Source organism: Trachemys scripta, chromosome 6, assembly GCF_013100865.1.
Source record: "Trachemys scripta elegans isolate TJP31775 chromosome 6, CAS_Tse_1.0, whole genome shotgun sequence".
Taxonomy (NCBI): Eukaryota; Metazoa; Chordata; order Testudines; family Emydidae; genus Trachemys; species Trachemys scripta.
In genome coordinates, this window is record NC_048303.1 from 46670541 (window position 1) to 46676777 (window position 6237).

Here is a 6237-nt window from a genome sequence, read left to right on the forward strand (position 1 = left end):
CCCCCCCGCCCAGAGGCGCCACCCCCTGCGGCAGCTCCCCTCCCCACCCACCCCTACCTGGGGAGCCACGTGGCAGCTCCCCACCCCAGTTCACCTCTGCTCCACCCCCTCCGAACCCTGCAGTGGCTCCCCATCCCTGCCCTCCGCCCTGAGGCGCCTCCCCCATGGCAGCTCTCCAACCCCACCCGGGGAGCCATGCGGCAGCTCCCCACCCCAGCTCACCTCTGCTCCGCCTCCTCCCCAAGCACGCTGTCGCTGCTCCACTTCTCCCGCCTCCTAGGCTTGCAGCGCCAATCAGCTGTTTGGTGCCGCAAGCCTGGGAGGGAGAGAAGCAGAGCGGGGCGGTGTGCTCAGGGAAGGAGGTGGAGCAGAGGTGGGCTGCGGGGGGCGGGAGTTCCCCTGCATGCCGCCCCCTCCTTACTTGCTGCAGGCGGCCCTCCCCGCACCCCCCTACCCCAGCCCCCTCCACCGAAATGCTAGTGGTGACCGGGGCGGCCGAAAATCCGGTCGCCGCTGAAGAAAATGCCGCCCCCCAAATCCTAGTGCCCTATGCGACTGCCTAGGTCGCCTAATAGGTTGCTCCGGCCCTGGATGCTGAGTGGCGATTCCTTCTCCACCCAGAAGCATCGTAAACAAATTGCCTGACTACTGCTGCTTTAGTTAGAGGCTTCTCTCTAGTCTCTTCCATGGCAGAGACGACTACTTTTGTTGGACCAGCTCTGCTTCAAACTCCCATTTCCCCATCCTAATAATAACAACAAGCATGCTAATGTGTTACACTTCAGGGGTATGAGGATTAGTGAAAACACATTGGACTCAACTCAGCCCTTAGGCCAGCAGAATAGGGCCTGGTGATAGTACCTTCAGTGGTGGGGAGGAGTTGGGAGGCATGGGTGCCTTGCATTTCCTTCTGCTGAGCTTACAGTCAGCAGCCTTGAAGACAAAGGTGCTGGGTGAGGAGGAGAATTGGACAGCCCAAGATGCACTAGTTCAGTGCATTCCATGGGCAGTCTCTGCTAGTGGAGGTTGCTATGGAGCCCTGCCTGCAAATTAAAGCTGCCCTGGATTGGTAAATCATGAATCGTGGATACTAGTACAAATGCTGCCTACCTTCTCTGAGAAGTGAATCTTCCCTGCTGTAGCAGCAGCAGCTGAAACAGGTGGGGGCAATTTGCATCCCCTGGCCTCAGCCAGGATGAACAAAGTCCACAGAGTATTCACACTAAAAAGTACCCTGTACACAGAGATGAAAGTAAGCCGGTACGCCCCAGTACGGCGTACCGGCAAGAGCTGGTTTGCTCTACCGGGGCGGCCCAGCTTCCCCAGGGGGCAATTTAAAGGGCCTGGGGCTCCCAGCAGGGGCTGGAGTCACCAGAGTCCCACTGCTGGAGCCCTGGGGTAGGGCTGTGGGGCTCTGGGGGCTATTTAAAGGGCTGGGGCGGTAGAAGCAGGGGAGCCCTGGGCCCTGTAAATAGCCCACGGAGCCCAGGAGTAGCGGGGGGCTCTAGGGGCTATTTAAAGGGTCCAGGGCTCCAAATGTATTTGCCACCCTGGTCCTTTAAATAGCTGCGGGAGCCCCACTGCTTCCCCAGGGTTCCTGCGGCTATTTACAGGGCCGGGGCAATAGAAGCAGGGGAGCCGCGGGCCCTTTAAATAGCCCCTGGAGCCCCAGGTTGCTGCTGCTACCCCGGTGGGTGGGGTAGGATGGCACTTACCTTACAGGGTGGGCTGGGGCTAGCTCTGACTCCCTCAGCCATGCCCCTGCCACCCTAGGCCCTGCCTCTTCCGGGGGCCAGAGCTGGCCCCAGCGTACCGGTAAGTCACTAGATTTACTTTCACCCCTGCCTGTACAGCACCTAAAAGGAGATTTTTCCTTAAGAAAAGCCTGCAGTTCTAAACCAAAGGCTATGTTCAGCAGACCTATCAGGACACTAGTGCCACTTTTACCCTATTTTGATTCATGCAGCAGAGTCTAAACAATCCCATAGATCTATTTAAGAAAAGAGCACACAAGAGCACAGATGCCCAGATATGTTCCCTGGAGCCTCCTGCAGAGAATCAAAGGGAACAGAAACTGCATTATCACCCCCTCACTCACACCTTGTGGAACACAGCCTCATTAGATACAGCTCTTCACTTTATAAAGCAATTGTATGGATAATAGTTTGGTTCAGGGTTTTTCCAAATACAGCCTTTAGTCAGCATTAATCACATATGTCTGTTAATTGCTGGCATGAGGGTTAGGACAGCCAGCCAGCCTTATTGACATTCCTGGCTTGGAGAGACACCCTCAACACTCCCAGCTGATGCACACTCCAGATCATTGGGGCATGGCATGTACACATGTGTTACAACACGGTGCCCACTCTCTATATGACAGTTCTGCTAGGGCTCAAGTGGCAGGCAAAGGCAGCATCATGACACTGGCATTTTTCCACCTGATGACAATTGCTGCAATTAAGGAGCCAAAAATCGTATTCCAGAACAGTGAAGTATGAAATGACTGAGGAGTTGAAGACACTTGAGGGTGCCAGATAGACAGACTGTATCAAAGCAAGCCTCTGGGAAACCTATTAGGAACATATGGGGGGTGACAAATGTCTGGGACACAAAAGTAGCACCCACAGGCATGCTCTGCAACAAGAAAAAGCCCCTGGCAAACAGTGGCAGCAGCGTACTAGCTTAAACACAAAAGAGTCAATGGGACAAAGCAGAAAATGCAAGCTGTGCATTTGTGTCAAGAAACAGGCCACCGGGTTTAGAGCCCCAATGGACTCCCTGGTTTTGTTGTTAAACGAGCGTAGCAGGATAGCTGCAATGAATGAGATCTGAACAGAGCTGGGTAAATAGGAGAATAACTTATTCATGAACATTTTAAACAACTTCTAAATAAAACTATTTCAGCAGAGTTCACACTCCACTCCATTCATTTTTCTGAGCATCATGCAAGTGACGTTCTGCCAGTACAAGTATGTGCAAAAAGCAAGTGTCAGGCTCACAGCAGATTCATTTAATTTAATAAAATTGGATTGGTGCCAAAATAAAATCATTGTGGGTAGAAGCCAAAGTAGTTTCACCCCACATTGTGCAGGGCACAATAGCCAAATCCTATGGTTAATAAGAAAGTCTTTGCCCCACTTCTTGGGTGAGGCTATATTTATTTCAGGCTCTTAATAGAATAAAAACAAAAATGAAAGTGCAAGACCCACCACAGATCTCTTCCACACAAGGTGCCAAGCCTGCTGCTTTGGTTACAGGCTTTAAAAGCATACAATTACAAGAAGAGAGTCCCAGAACATAGGGGTCCCTCCCTACCAGCTCCCTGGGCAAAACAGGCCTTAACATTAACTCTGACTAGCCTCTGAGCTCCCCAGTCCATATGCAGCAACAGTCAGTAGGTTATATAGTTCCTTATTGGCAAGGTAACAAGGCTCATGTGCCAAACAAACAAACCTCATCAATTTGCCACACCTGGTCCTTTGTAAACACTGTAGTAGAGGCCAGGATAGAAGGGGTTTCCTTCCAGGGACTAGCTTTGAACAGGACTTCAAAATGTCTTCCTCCAAGAGCACCAAGGACTAGTATATCCCATCATCCCCTGAAGTAGTTTAGAAAGGTTGAGTCATCCAACCATGGAACAGACAATACCACGTGACCTGGACACCAATCACATTGCTCAAACATTGAATACTCTAAGAAATATTCAGTAAAGAGCTCAAAAAAAAACCCAAACAATCCACAGCCTGGAATCGCTCAATGTTTATGGAGCAATTTTGAAGAGAAAAATCATGAAGATCCTGGTTCATCAGGGCTGCAAATGTTTTTAGGGGCCCAGGGCAAAATCTGAACCTAAGGCCCCCCCAAGCTGTCCCAAAGAATTGCAACTGAGTGGAAGCTGGCAGGGGGAGGGAGAAAGGTGTTGGAGAGTGAGTCCACACCACATGTGCCCTGCAACAACTGCTCAACTCTTGTCCTGCAGGGCTGGGTCCAGCTCCCTGCTCCAAGAGGTGCAACTTGACATGAAGGGTCACAGTGCCACTCAGGTGGTGCTGCAACCCTACGTACTAGGTTGCAATGCCAGTTTGGAGGCCATCCCATCTCAACTGGGGGAAGGGGCTCCCCCTCCTAATGGCCCTGTGGTTCATACAGCTATAAAACAGGGAATGCTAATGTGACAAACTGTTTTCTTCCCACTGACATCACCTCCATCTTGCCTTTGTTCAGCTTCAGCCAGGTGCTGTCTCATCCAGGCAATAGAATTGTTAGGAGATGGTGCTACTTATGTCAGAGTTGTGTGAAGGAGATGTAGAACTAGAAGATAGATGATTTTCATCTTCCTCCCTTAACCCCTTGTGCCCCAAAGCAGGTAAAGGCAGCAGGGCCAGGTGTTCAACACACACAACATCAGAACACACACACTAGACTTTAGGTTTATAAACCAGAAAAACCTGGAATGTCAGCACCAACACTTTCTTCAAAAGGTCCTCAACATAAAGTGGGAGGATCACTGCACTAATGCCAGTGTCCACAGAGGCCAACATCTTCAGTGTTGAGGCCCAGATTATCCAGCACCAGCTGAGGTGGAGCAGGCAGTGTGTGCACATGCCTGATGTACACTTACCAAAACAACCGCTGTACGCCCAACTCAAAGGAGAAAGTAAATGGGGAGGCCAAAAGAAACACTTTAAAGACACCTTCAAGATAAATCTCCAGTCATGTGGCATTGACACCACACACTGGGAGACAGTAGCCCAGGACAGGGATAACTGGCAAAGACCTGTCAGAGCGGGAATGTCCATTTGAGGAAAATCGCCTTCCTCTGGTTGCAGAAAAAGTGCCAGAAAAGAAAAGACAGACAACTGTCATGCAGCCCAACCCTGATTTCCAACACCACCTGCAATGTTTGCCAACGAGCCTGCGGTCAAGGATCGGACTCCTCAGTCAGTCAAAGGAGCCATAAACACCTGCGAAAGATCATCCTCAACCTTGAGGGATCACTGACGAAAGGCAGCAGGGACAGCACTACATACAAATAGAGCTTATTTTAAGGAAATGGGTCCCGATGCCCCCTTGCTGTCCGCGTGCAAAGCACATTCCTTTGACCTTGCCTTGTCTAACACAGTCAGGCAGGCGGTTAAACAAAACCCTACCAAAGCAAAACACAATTTTCCTCCCTTGGGAGAGAATGTGTGTGAGAGAGAGAATGAGAACACGTGAACCAAACGTAACAGGTGTTAGTCATGTTGCTTAATGCACTACTGGAAGGTGCTCAGGCACTACAGTGATAAGGATGATATAAGACCCTATCTAGGATAGCAGCTTGCAGATGATTCAGTCATTTAAGACGACAGTGTCTTACAATTTCTCTCAATGGCTTTTTATGGTATAAAAGGATGGGTGTGGGAGGACTATTAATCATACACAGCAAGAGGTGTTAATCCAGGAGTTCCTGTGTGGGAGGAGGAGGAAGTTTAGGAACAGGATTAAACTTTCTCTAATGATCAAACTTTCAGAGCACAAGACACTTTAAGTGTGTAATACTCAATTACATCCATGGATGTCAGTGAAGGACCACTGTTTGAGTATTCTGGAAGAAAACACAGTTTAAAATGAAATAGCCCAAGGTACTTAAGGGCATTGCCTAAAAGACACAGGAGCCAAACTAGATATCAAAAGGGCAGATAGCTATGCATTTCCAAAAATGCCCTCCTAAAAAACATACGAGGGTCTACATATGCTTAGGGTGCCCCCCCCCTTTGTATAGCTTAAGTGCTCTCCTTTTACTGCCCACCCAAATGGTCTGTCCTAACCCACAACACTCTGTGTGCAATTCTGGTCTCCCATATTTAAGAAAGACGAATTAAAACTGGAAGAGGTGCAGAGAAGAGCTACTGGGATGATCAGAGGAACTGAGAACCTACTTTGCCAGAGGAGACTTAAGAAACTTGGCTTGTTTAGCCTAACAAAAACAAAGACTGGGGAGATGTGATTGCTCCCTATAAATAGAGAGGGATAAACACCAGAAAGGGAAAGGAATTAAGTTAGGGGCCCTATGCTGGCACAAAACCAAATGGATATAAACTGGCCATCAATAAGTTTAGGCATGAAATTAGGTGAAGGTTTCTAGCAGTCAGAAAAGTAAGGTTCTAAAACTGGCTCCCAAGGGGAATAGTTGGGGGGAAGGACTTGTTTCAAGACTGAGCTTGATAAGTTTATGGAGGGGATGGTATGAGGAGG